Source organism: Tachysurus vachellii, chromosome 1, assembly GCF_030014155.1.
Source record: "Tachysurus vachellii isolate PV-2020 chromosome 1, HZAU_Pvac_v1, whole genome shotgun sequence".
NCBI classification, from domain to species: Eukaryota; Metazoa; Chordata; class Actinopteri; order Siluriformes; family Bagridae; genus Tachysurus; species Tachysurus vachellii.
This window is the reverse complement of record NC_083460.1, coordinates 12,306,883-12,320,564: the sequence shown is the minus strand read 5'-3', so window position 1 is coordinate 12,320,564 and position 13,682 is coordinate 12,306,883. Positions and strand designations below refer to the sequence as shown.

General features: G+C 39.0%; 2 non-coding genes and 1 pseudogene across 2 annotated transcripts; all 3 read right to left on the bottom strand.

Annotated features, from left to right (window-relative positions):
* Nucleotides 1–4,967: 4,967 nt before the first annotated feature.
* Nucleotides 4,968–6,562, bottom strand: LOC132837577 (protein kinase C epsilon type-like; annotated as a pseudogene).
* A 950-nt stretch (nucleotides 6,563–7,512) lies between these two features.
* LOC132857134 (5S ribosomal RNA) lies at nucleotides 7,513–7,631 on the bottom strand. The gene has a single exon (XR_009649491.1). It is a non-coding gene; the product is annotated as a 5S ribosomal RNA (ribosomal RNA).
* Nucleotides 7,632–8,996: 1,365 nt separating this feature from the next.
* Nucleotides 8,997–9,115, bottom strand: LOC132857094 (5S ribosomal RNA). The gene has a single exon (XR_009649480.1). It is a non-coding gene; the product is annotated as a 5S ribosomal RNA (ribosomal RNA).
* Between the last annotated feature and the right edge of the window lie 4,567 nt (nucleotides 9,116–13,682).

The following is a 13,682-nucleotide window of genomic DNA, read 5'->3' as shown; positions in this document are numbered from 1 at the left end:
TTCTATTGGAATTTATCATCTCACCCTATAGGTCTGGAATATCACAGCCGTCCCTGAGTGCCATAATATCTGTCGTTTTGAATGGTATACTTAATATGGGTAGTCAATACATCAGGTTCCCCTACACCAGTGTTACTCACTGCGCGGCTCGCGAGCCTCCTGCGGCTCGCCAAGCTTTAATATTAATTAATATGCGGCTCGCATGGCAGTAAATAATACGAAGATATGATCATGTTAAAATGTATTTTTCATTTAAATAACATTAAAAACAATCAGGGAAGCATAGAAAAACGAATGTGCTCTATTACAAATAATAATATATATTTATATATATTATTTGACTTGTCACTGACTCACTGCGTTCTGCGCAATAGCCAGTTTTTTGCGGCCTGTCAGAAGCTAGTTTGTGTTTCATGCTAGTTAACAACTGGTGTTTACTGTACACACGGACAAAAAATGGATCGATTGCTTATCAAACAATCCCGCGCACAAAATGAACAGCAACAAAACAATGTGACAGTGACAAAAGAGGTAACTGATGTGGAGCATGCATCATTCGCAACTCGATAGGAAGACGGAGACAGAGGTTGTGGAGAGTCCGCGCCTGCTAAAAAAAGAAAGGTGCGAGTCATACAAGATGAGCATAGAAAATTTCAAGAAAAGTGGACAGATGAATTTTTATTTGTCCTTCACAGATCGAACCCTTTGTGTTTAGTAAACATAAAAATGCATAATAAAGAATGACTTTTAAGTAATTATTGTATTGCAATATTGTACATTGTATTTAAGCAGATAAGCTATTTAAGACCAATAACTTGGCATACTTTGCGGTGAAAGTGGCTCTCCTATTGACTTTGTCCTATCAGTGTGGCTCACATGAAAAAAATAGTGAAGACCACTGCCCTACACTGTGCGAGAACAGGCCGAAATTAAAATGCAATTTGCAGCAATGTCTGGTTTCCCAAATGTAATCGGCGCAATTGACTGCACTCATGTTGCTATAAGTTCACATCTGAAAATGAATTTGCTTATGTTAATAGAAAGCATGTGCATTCTATTAATGTGCAAATCATATGTGACTCCAACATGACCCTCACAAACATTGTGGCACGCTGGCCTGGTTCAACACATGATTCCTTTATCTTGACACATAACAGTGTAGGGAACAGACTAAATGCAGGCACAGTTTTACAGTAGAGTAGAGTTTAACAATATTAAAAAGTAGAAACTGTAACAATTTTGCTTTTAATATAATTATAACCTGCAGGCGACAGTGGCTACCCCTGAGACGCTGGCTCCTCAACCCATTTTTAAACCCGCAGAGCGCAGAGGAAACTCATTATAACGAGGTCCACTCTCGTGCCCGCACAGTGATTTGCATTGACTATTTATGGTTAAAAATGGGCATGTACAGGGCGGGATTTGAGGCTGGTTCACGTACGCACATCTGTGGGTGATCTGTGATTTATAAAGGGAACATTGCTTAGAGGAGTGCATACTGTACGCACGGTTTTATAAATCGGAATTTTTTTTGGCGTACGCCATTTTTGGCTTTTGGGCGTACGTAAACTTTTAGTAGGGATCCTACGCACAGTTTTAAAAATGAGACCCCTGGTCTATATTCACTCAAAAGCCGAAAAGCAGCCCCAGAACATACCCGAGCCTCTTCTATGTTTCACAATAGGTACAGTGTAATTTTCATTCTGTGCTTCATGTTTGAGTGAACATAGACCTGATGTGGCTTGCCAAAAATCCCCAGTTTTGTCTCATCTGTCCAAAGGACATAAGCCACACAGCTTCTGGGAGTGTCAATATGCATTTTGGAAAATTTCAACAGTGCTTTCAAACAGTGGAGTCCTCCGCTGTCATCTTCCATTCCAAGTCCACTTAGGCTTAAACATTGATTATATGGTGCGATCTGACACTGGTTTACCTTGACCTTGGAGTTTACCCCTAATCTCTGGTCCTTAAACTTCTGAATAATATGTGCAGTTGCAGTCACAAGAACATCAAGCTGCTTGGAGATGGTCATATAGCCTTTACCTTTAACATTCTTCACACCATATCATCAAACATTCAGGGAGCACAGCGACTACGTTTCACATATTTAAATAGGCAGATTTGACTGATTACAAGTTTGAAGACACATGTGATGCTAAATACAGGACACAAACATCCCTATGGTCAAATTATATTAAATTTTTTCTAGGGTTACTGTCGCGGTGAGGCAAAGGCGAGTGAGGATCCAAATGCAGTTAAATCTTTAATTAATCCAAGACAAGAAACACACAAAACAGGGCAGAACACTGAGCAAACGGGAAACAGGAACATAGACACAAACAACGACCAACACCAGGGAAGTGAACAAACAGAGTAGATATAACAAACAGGAACCAATCACCAAGCAGAGACAATCAGTGACTAAGACAACACACCTGAGGGAGAGATGGAGTGCGATTAGTGTCCATGGTAACAAATGAGTGGGCGGAGCAAACAATTAACAGCAAGGCAGACCAGCAGACAGAAACAGGGCAAAACACAGACAGACTCATTACAGTTACAACTTTTGTCACAGTTCATTCTTCCACTAGCGGCTCGTTCTAGATTGTTATAAAATGACTGTTCTTTTAATTCTTTTGACAGAATTGTAAACGCAAGATTGTTACAGCAACTGTTTCAAGCATGAACAATCGTGCTGCATGTGTTGGACCTGTTTCACTCAGATGGATTGTCTTAGATGCAAAGGTCAGTAACAGATGACAGTATTTAAAGATTCTGCAAGATTGTCGTATTTTTTCATTGTGTCCATTCAATAGTCCTGGTCTTATGTTCAGTCTCTCTCTCTCTCTCTCTCTCTCTCTCTCTCTCTCCCTCTCTCCCTCTCTCATGGATTCTGCAGTTGTTTTTGTTTAAGTCCTGCTTTGCTAAAATTGGAAAGAATGAAAGTGAGTCACTATCATGGGTGAGTGCATTTATACTTCATTTGCTGAACTTTAGTCATTTGAATGTGTAGGTTAGTGATCTTTTTTTATGGTACTAAGGGATAGGTTCTGATCAGCTACTCCATCAACTTGGAGGAGTACACGTCATCAGTGACCAGCTACATCAGCAAGTGCATTGATGACGTGACCGTCTCCAAGACGTGGATGACTGCTAATGTGCGTGCGCTGCTGAAGACTAGAGACCTAGCCTTTAGAACAGGGGACAGGGCGGCCCTAAGAACAGCAAGGGCCAAACTGTCCCGAGCCATCAGGGAGTATGCAAATCGTGCACAATCCACACAAGACAATCCACAGCCACTTCCAGGACAGCGGAGACACCCGGCGCATGTGGCAGGGCATACAGGCGTTCATGAACTGCAAGACAGCTTCACCTGCTTGTGATAGCGATGCCTCTCTCCCAGATGCGCTGAACTACTTCTACACCCGGTTTGAGGTGCAGAACAACGTAACGGCAAGGAAAACCATCCCTCCTCCCGACGACCAGGTACTCTGTCTATCCATGGCCAATGTGAGGAGAGCTCTATGCAGATTTAATCCATGGAAGGCTGCTGGACCATTCCTGGCAGGGTGCTGGACAACATTCCTGGCAGGGTGCTCAGGGAATGCGCAGAACAGCTAGTCTGATGTCTTCACTGATGTCTTCAACATTTCCCTGAGCAGCGCCATTGTTCCTACGTGCCTCAAAACATCCACCATTGTCCCTGTCCCAAAGAAGTCTACAGTGTCCTGCCTCAATGACTACCGCCCCGTCGCACTCACACCCATCGTTATGAAGTGCTTCGAGAAGCTTGTCCTGAGGCACATCAAGGCCCAGTTACCACCCTCAATGGACCCCCTACAGTTCGTGTATCATTCCAAACCGCTCCACAGACGATGAACACTACAAAGTGCATAATTTGGAACAATCCTGATGATTTTCAGGCAAGTATATGGAAGAAAACCCAAGTTATGAGAAGTTACCCCTTTAAAGAGCATACACGATCAATGTGCTGCATCATTGAGTTTCCCATGGCAGATTGATCTTATTATAAACAAAGATGAATACTAAAGAAATAAGTAAATACAAAGACTGCAAGACTGTAAATAAGCACACTGTAGATCGGGAGTTCTCAGGGTGGTATGGCCGTAAGTGAAAGAGGCCCCGCACTACGCCCCTTTTATAGTGCATGCTGTCGAAGGCGTCTCTTAAAATGCATTCACTTGCTTATCAATGTGCTGTCACATGGGGACTGAAGCTTTTTGGTGCAAAACAACATTTATGCCTCACCACCTGCACACACGTACAACACGTCACTCTTCACTTCGTGCTTATCCGCTTTATTTAGATACGTTTTTAAACAGGCACCTTCAGTCTTAGCTTCTTTCTTCATTATAATGCCACATACACGCCTTACAAAATTCTGTGATCAATCGGAAGTGAATGATGATAAAAAATGATTGTAAATGATGGCTCAACCCGTAAGTACTCTTCAGAGTGATGTTTATAATGTTTATTTACACGTGCACCAAAGTAATCCAGCAGCGAGAGATATATAGCGAACAAAAAAAATTACCCAAAGTACCAAAACAATGATGGCAAAAATAAACAAAAGAAATGTAAGTAAAAACGCAAATCACTGTACAAATATATTTACACTCACTCTCAGTATCCACAATATACAGGTATAGGTGTACCGCAGTAACACGTCCAACTTGGTAAACAAGCCCCGAACTGGAGGTGTGTCTTATTTCTTACTATTAATACTACTAGTACTACTGATTTTAATAATTTTTTTTTTTGGAATAATATATTTTAATATATATTATAATTGTAATAATTATTTTGTTCATTTGTAAGAAAAACAATTGATTTAAAAAAAAACAATCTATAATGAAGAAAAATACATTTTATATTTAAAATTTCAAACACAGGAAAAAGATTTATTTACAATTTCAAGCACAGAAAAAAAAACGTATCACATAAAAATGATTATTAAAATAACACAGTTAATATTTAGTGTTAATGAAGGAGAACCCATTAAACTCCTCTTTGATGGACTGGATGAAGAAGGAAAGATCCTCTTGAGAATGCTTGGTCCCATCACAGGTGAAAACACGTCCCTCTTTGAGTTAATCTGTGGCTGAAATGGGGGCGTGATCTTCCTCTGTTCCAGCAGGGCCACTTGATCTTTTTGAAGAAAGGGTGAACTTTGATGGCGTTCTCCTTGCCCTTGGACTCCACACAGCCGAGACGATTCTTGGGGTTCTTCTCCAGGAATGCTTTCAGGATACTAACTGCCTTCTTGCTGAGGTTTCATGGGTAATCCGTTTCTGCTGTGATGATGGAATCGTACATATCCTCCTGGTTATCATCATGAAACGGCTTGTAGCCCGTCATCATCTGGAACATGATCAAGCCCAGGGCCCACCAATCTACCGACGTACCGATCTACCAATCTATTCCAAACTCTGGATCATCTCTGGTGAGGTGTAGTCGGGTGTGCCACAAAACGAGTTGGTCGTCTTGCCATCCACTATGCCCTCCATAGGCCAAAGTCTACCAACTTGCAGTGGCCATCGGCATCTAAAAGGATGTCTTCGGGTTTGAGATCTCTGTGAATAATCCCGTTTCTGTGGAGGAACATGAGGGCACAGGCGATCTCAGCAGCGTAAAATCGGGTGTGAGGTTCATCAAACCCATGTGACTGTGAAATGTGGAAAGCAAGATTTCCTCCATTCACATATTCCATTGCAAAGCACAATGAATCACTGGTCTGGAAGCTGCAGAACAGGTGGGTGAGGTAGGGGTGATCACTGGCCAGAGTCAGAATGCGTTTCTCTCTAAGGGTGTAGCCGATGACATCGTGTGCCCAAATGTTGTCCTCCTTCATAATCTTCAGCGCATATACCTCATCAGTGCCTTTGAGCTCAGACAAAATCACATTCCCAAATGTACCACTTGAAGTCCTCCAGACACTTTCTCTCAGGCTGTAGCTCTTTGTGCTCTCCGCTCTCCTCTGAACTGCAGTCATTCAGGGATGAACTGTTTTCTGTTTGATCCAGAGGCAGAGATGCTGCATCTGTGCTGGTCTTTTCAAATATCTGTACACTGCAACAGATGAGCAACCAGAGCAGAATGATCACTTCTATACATTAAATATTATTCAGTGTTATTCTTCTGTCTGATTCCACACTGGTGGTGAACAGTTCTCCACTCTAGGACAGATGTACTCACATGGGAATGCAAATAACTAGGTCTGATGACAATATGAGATCACATTGTTTCAGAAATAAAGTTTACTTATTTTCTAATGCTACACTTAATCACATGAACTGCACCTGGAACCACCTTGTGGCACAATCTTTCCTCAAATGTGATTGTATTAGTCCTTTTTTTTACCTTTTGTCAAAGTGATGACCTTTTCTTCATCAGCTACTCCTCCCTTCACCTTTTTTTTCCTCTTCTGTTCAGGACAACACAAATACAACAAGGTTTAATGTGTTCACATAATCACAACATCATTAGGCACAAGTGTTACTGATATAAAAGTTTTCAAAAACACTTCAGAGAAAAGTGGTCGTCTACTTATGATCTTGTGTTTTTCCCAATTTTTGTAAAGTAAATAATTTTAAATCAAAACATGAGCTTCAATCTTACCTGTCTCAAGAGACTAAAGCAAGTCATTGAGTTTCCCATGGCAGATTAATCTTCTTATAAACACAGATGAACAATAAAGAAATGACAAGTAAATACAAAGACTGTAAGACTAAATAAGCACACTGTAGGACTGCAAGCACTGTAGGACTGTTAATGGTCACACTCCTGTCTGTGATCTGTATAATGTCGTCTACGGAGACTAAGACATTTGAATGTAAACAGATATTGTTTTTGTTATTTTTTAAATCAAAATTTTGTTTGCATTTTTTAAATTTAAATTTAAAATACACCACAGATCGGTCAACATGTTTTACATAGTTTAAGGAATTTTTTTCTCATATTCTAAACCCAGATAGGGTCTAATTCTAACCCAGATAGTCAGGAAATCACATAAGAATACACATATAAAAGTTTCAGTTTTAATTTTGTGAATTAATTAAGGGAATTATGAATGATATTTTACATTTTCAAAAAATGGTTTAAACATTAGTGTTTATTTGCTTTTACCTCCCACAATTATTCCTAGATTTCAGTGTTTCCTAATGAAATCATTTCAGCTGAATTAAACATGAATTATGTTTTATTGAGTTATGACTTATAATATGACTATTGAGATATTTATATAAAAATAAATAAATAAACATTTTAAAATGGATCAATTAAAGGCAAAATAAAGAGAAAATAAGGTAGACCTGAAATATTATCACAATTATGGTTGCTGTTATTATCATATCAATATCATTATTATCATAATTATGCTGTTGTCTATAGTACTGCAGACAACATAGTAATTATATAATAACTGAAAAAGAGCTGAAGCGGGTTTTGCGTTGTAAAAGTTGCAGCAGCCGCATTTGAAAGCGCGGCTGAAAAAGCTTACAGCACCTGGTATTCCCAGGCGGTCTCCCATCCAAGTACTAACCAGGCCCGACCCTGCTTAGCTTCCGAGATCGGACGAGATCGGGCGTTCTCAGGGTGGTATGGCCGTAAGCGAAAGAGGCCCCGCACTACGCTCCTTTTATAGTGCATGCTGGCGAAGGCGTCTCTTAAAATGCATACACTTCTTATTCAATGTGCTGTCGCACGGGGACTCAAGCTTTTTACTGCAAAACAACATTTTCTTTCCTCACCACCTGCACACACGTACAACACGTCACTCTTCACTTCGTGCTTATCCGCTTCATTTACATACGTTTTTAAACAGGCACCTTCAGTCTTAGCTTCTTGCTTCATTCTAATGCCACATGCACGGCTTACAAAACTCATACAACACATCAACTTGCTGCAACACAAACAACCGTGACTGTGCACAGTCTATTTACAGCTCATTACACGCATACTTTTCTTGCGTCATTTATTAGTGCCGTTAAAACAATTCACATCAACAATTCAAAAGCCCATTCAACTACAAGGGCTACACGCCTGCTCTCTTCTTCCATCTTCAGGATTTAGACGCATTACCGCCACCAACTGAACTGGAGTGTGGGGCCGCGAAGAGCACGCGTGACGAGCTCTCTCTCTCTCTCTCTCTCTCTCTCTCTCTCTCGCTCTCTCTCTCTCTCACTCTCTCTCTCCCTCACTCTCTGCATTTACAACATTGGCTGGACGAGTCTATCAAGACAGGCTTTACACAAGTTCCTGAAGCAGTTCTGGAGTTGATTGGACGAATAAACAAATAAATGGATTAAATTGATACACAATTATAGTTAATGACCACAGTAGGAGGGAACTAAAATGAATAGAATACCTTTATTATCAAGAGAAGATTAAACAGAACTTAGATTTGTATTACTTGCCATTGTATGAGTAGAACGTTTCTAGAAAGAAAAGTGTACATCATCTGAAGCAATGTGTAATATCTAGATGTTTGTGCAAGTTTCTGAGACAGCTTATAAGTGCAAATGCTACTACGTCGACTATTACTAACAGTATAATAATAATAATAATAATAATAATAATAATAATAATAATAATAATAATAATAATAATAATCCCGAGAAGAATCATCAAGAACTGTGACTATGATAACTACGACAAGAAGTCCATCCCATCTGGAAACATACATTATGTACCATAGTGTATAAATAACTTTATGGCAAAAAAAGTTTGTAGAAAATTGAAAATAAAGAGTAATTAAAAAGAATAAATGAAGTTAAAAGGGAATGAATGAATGACGGAAGACACAAGGTGAAAAATACTTTGTAATTTGGGCATGAATTTGTGTTGATTGATTTGTTCTTGATTTTGTCATATGTGTCTCTCCATGTTGTCTCTGTGTAGTAATAATTGAAAGAGAGCTGAAGCGGGTTTTGCGGTGTAAAAGTTGCAGCAGCCGCATTTGAAAGCGCGGCTGAAAAAGCTTACAGCACCTGGTATTCCCAGGCGGTCTCCCATCCAAGTACTAACCAGGCCCGACCCTGCTTAGCTTCCGAGATCGGACGAGATCGGGCGTTCTCAGGGTGGTATGGCCGTAAGCGAAAGAAGCCCCGCACTACGCTCCTTTTATAGTGCATGCTGGCGAAGGCGTCTCAACTATCCTGGGGTTTTTTTCTTGCTTTTCTATGCAATTTAAGAGCGCCGAGTCAACTTCACTTGCTCTGTTTTAGCTGCTTAAAAAAATACCTATATATCATAGACATTTTTTCACCTTTTTAGTCCAACTTGTTTCCAACATATTAACATATATTTAGCGCAATCTTTTCTAATATTTCGTATTATAAACTTCATTTATATACAAAAATACCTCATTTTATGGTGTATAAAAAAAGAAACAATTATTTTCACTATAGAGGCACATAAGTAAAAATAATATTACAGACTGGTATTTTTCAAAGCCAGGATATTGTTTTGAAACAATTTGTACCATTTTTAAAGGAAATAATAACACCTGTTGTTCTCCAGGTCAAATTGACCTCAATGCTTATAAATCAAACATTCTACAATGATCACCATTCTGTGCGATCAGCCTTATTTTACACTTGTAATGTCTATTTTGCCCACCAGAGGACATCTGATCAACCAAATACGGGCTACACACACACACACACACACACACACACACACACACACACCTCACTCAAAACATGGCATACTTTCATTACTATTAATTTGATATTATAATTCAACATAATTTACTGCTACTGATTTAATACATTTCTTTTATCTGACGTGTTAATTTGTAAGAAAAACAATAAAGGAAATCAAATGAGATGGGCTTATAGCACAACAAACTCTATGAATAAGAGATATCTAGAGACGATCCTCATTGCACCCAACATTTATAGCACAAGTCTGCTTATTGCAGCCTGGTTAGTAAATAACTCATGTGGATTGTGATCACCTACCTCACCGACTTAAGCTGTGGTGTGGTTTTATGTGACAAAAAAGTGTAATGGATGAATAAAGTCGTCATCTAGAATCTGATCTTACATCTGGAGATGATCAGCAGAAGATATCTGTATTCCTAGTTCAGGGAAGAATATCTTTTTGTTTTTGTAGGTTTATGCAATATGTGGCAAATGTTGCTTTGCTGGCTGAATAAAAATGTTTTCTTCAGATAGGCTGTAAAACATTGAAAGAGTCTGTACATTGTTTTAATTCAGCCAGAAAAGTTTTTTACTGGTTACAAGCATTGCAAACTGCAATCACAAGTTGAAAAGCACTTCTTCGGTTGGATTAATTGTCAATTTAGGAACATTTTTCATGAATATTAGTGTCACATGACACTAATTGTATCGTCTTTAATGAGTTAAGACAAATATTGCTGTATATATATAACTGTATATTGTTTATATGTATATTTATTTTGGGTGATGTATACAGATATATACAGAGTTCATACAGTAGATAATCTCTGTTATCTCTGATAAAAAATCATTTTGTGTGCATTGCTGTCTGTAACGTCTCAGTATGGGTGGGTGTCTGAGACAAAGGAAATGGGAAGCACAAAATAATTCAAAAAGCAGTCACCCATGGGAGATTTGCAAGCACTCCTCAGCCATCTCCCACCCCGGTGTGGGAAAAAAAGCATGAATTTAGCACTCTTCAGCCTTGTCAGCTCCCTCTATGCCACCACCTCTCCTATAAGTTTATATGTTTACAAGAAACCTCTTTGTTTACAACCCTCTATTTTTGCACAATGTACTGTACAATATATAGAATGCAAACTGCATTCAGCATTTTCTCTGCATTGTCTCACACTTTTTGCACTAGGTTGTTCACAATGCACTTTATGAGGCTAGGACAACTTACTGAGTAAGTCCTTAGCTCTGTGTTGTTTTATGTAGCTCTATGTTGCTTTATGTAGCATCATGGTCCTGGAGAACAATGTTTCATTTCACTATTTCTATATATGCCAGTGCATATCCGGAGCTCCCAGTGTTCCAAGTTCTTGGCCAGATCGTCTCCTCTTACGGAGCGAATTCCTCAATCCTGATGTTCTACCGCTGGCTAGAGTCTCGTCGCCGGTTGTCACCTTGCCAGGGATTGATCTACATGGTCAGCCAGTGTCTCATGGGATTGTTGTGGACAAAGCCGCCGGAGACTTGTCATGCCTTCTTTTGAACAAATGTTGTGTCAGTCAGCTGTATAGTCTGGTCTTTATCAGCATTCAGGTCTGTGCTGAACTCGGAGTTTGCGATGACCCATTAGTTTCTCAGGAGCTCTCGGTTGCACTACTGTTAACTGTTGTAGGAAGGACATTATTTACATTTACACTGTCTACTGTAGAGTGTCACCCAAATGAGGATGGGTTCCCTTCTGAGCCTGGCTCTTCTCAAGGTTTCTTCGTCATATCATAGGGAGTTTTTCCTTGCCGCCGTCGTCTCCGGCTTGCTCATTAGGGATAGGTATACAGTAGATATATAGTATTTTAAATTTTATGTTAATCTTTTTTAAATTAATTTTAAAACTTACTTATTTTTATTCTTATTTTTTTCTTCTTCTCACTATTATTATATATTATTTCTCTCTCACTTCTGTTTCCACACTTCTGTAAAGCTGCTTTGAGACAATGGGAAATTGTTAAAAGCGCTATACAAATAAACTGAATTGAGTTGAAACTATATACTGCATCAGCTGTATATGGTTAAAAATGACAAAGCTTCTTGAAATGACTTTAGGTGCAGGCTATTCTGTCATACCTCAAGTATTAAAGGCTACAGCAGGGGGCAGAGCTTTTTCTTACAGAGACCTGCAGTGGTGTTGAGTTCCCAGTGTTATACCACTTCTTTGTTCCAGACCTACCTGATCCATCCTGACACCTTACCCATGGTTGGAGTCTCATCACTTTTGAAGACCCACCTGAAGACTTTCACACCATCTTCGAACTGCCATTCCATTGGTCAGCTTTGTGCTCTGGTATTCATAAGTGAATATTTGAAGACTTCGGCAGGAAGGAATTACCCTGGCCTATTAGTTCCTCAGGAGCACTTGGTTGCACAGTTCAACTCAACTGCAAACTGTTGTAGAAAATACATTTTTTACATTTATATTATTTACTGTCCAGTGTACCCAGATCTGAGTCTGGTTCCCCTCAAGGTTCTCCCTCATATCATATCACAAAGATTTTCCTTGTTACCGTCACTCAGGCTTGCTCAATAGGGATTTATGATAGAGATAAATAGTAATTCAATTTGAAACTTTACAATTTTTTATTGTTTCTATACTTTTGTAAAGCTGCTTTGAGACATTATCAATTGTTAAACGCGTTATACAATAAACTGAATTCAGTTGATTTCAAATGTATCTGGATTATTTGTAAACATTGCATTACTGTCATGTGATTGGCTGGTTGGTTTACTGTAAACTGAATATCTGTAAATTATTAAGAAACCAGGACTCAGTGATCAGTTATTATTAAAAAAAAAATAAACAGCCCCTTTTTTTAGTTGAGCTGGTTGGCATTATAATGGCTTTTCAGTGAATGAAGAAAAATGATAGGGGAGAAATGATAGGGGAGTATGTTTAGGCCCTCTATCATGAATATCCAGAGGGACCTCCAAATGCAGACAAGATCTAATATATAAATTAGTTTTGGCTATAAAGTTAGAGATGAACTCCTCTGTATAACCCTTATCAGGTTAGAGATAAAGACCATAATCAAAATGTTACTAGCAGAATTTGGCCACTAATGACTGGCACAGTTATAATTAAAAGGTTATAGCAGCTGACATTCAACCATATAGCCACAGCAAAATGCAATTAAGGCAATTTGTTTCATATTTCTCTTTCCATCACTATCCATTTTAGGTAAGAAAATTAGACAGCTGACAAAAAAACATCACATCTTTCTTTAAGTGGAAACTTATCTTGTCACTGGTTATTTAATTCATAGTCCCCTTGACTAAGGTCTGTGTGCTTTAATAATAACTAATGCTGTAACATCTAATGTGTTTCAGGGTTTTCTTTTACAACCTCTGGAAGGCTGGGTGAAAATATCATATCACTTACCTGTGGAAGAGATGGAAACAGCATGCACTATGAGAGGACGATAAGCTACAAAGGCATTGGGCTGCTTTGGACAATGTTCTGCTGGGAAACTTTGGGTCCTGGGCAATCATGTGGATGTTACATATTCATGTAACCCCCACCTAAATATTACTGCCATCCAAAGACACCCCTTTAATGGGAACAGCATTACATTATGGCACTGGCCTCTTTCAGCAAGATAATACACTCTGCCACAATAAAATTTGCTTAGAAATGGTATGACGAACATGACAAGGTGCCGACTTCAAATTTCCCAAATCTCAATCTGATCGAGCATGATGCTCCAAAATCCACTAAAATAACCAAAGTATCATGGGCTGTTTCCCACCACATATTACAGAGATGCAAAACTCATGACTCTTTCTACCTGTTAGAACAAGCCCAAGCTCCATGTCAGTTGCAAGTGGAAGTTTCTTCCCCAAAGCTCAAGAAACAATTACTGTAACATATATTAATAAACATTAATTACATGTAAAAGGAGACAACCAATGTACTGTAGCATTAGCACATATATCTGAAATAATAATAAAAAAAGATCTGGGGCTTGTAACACA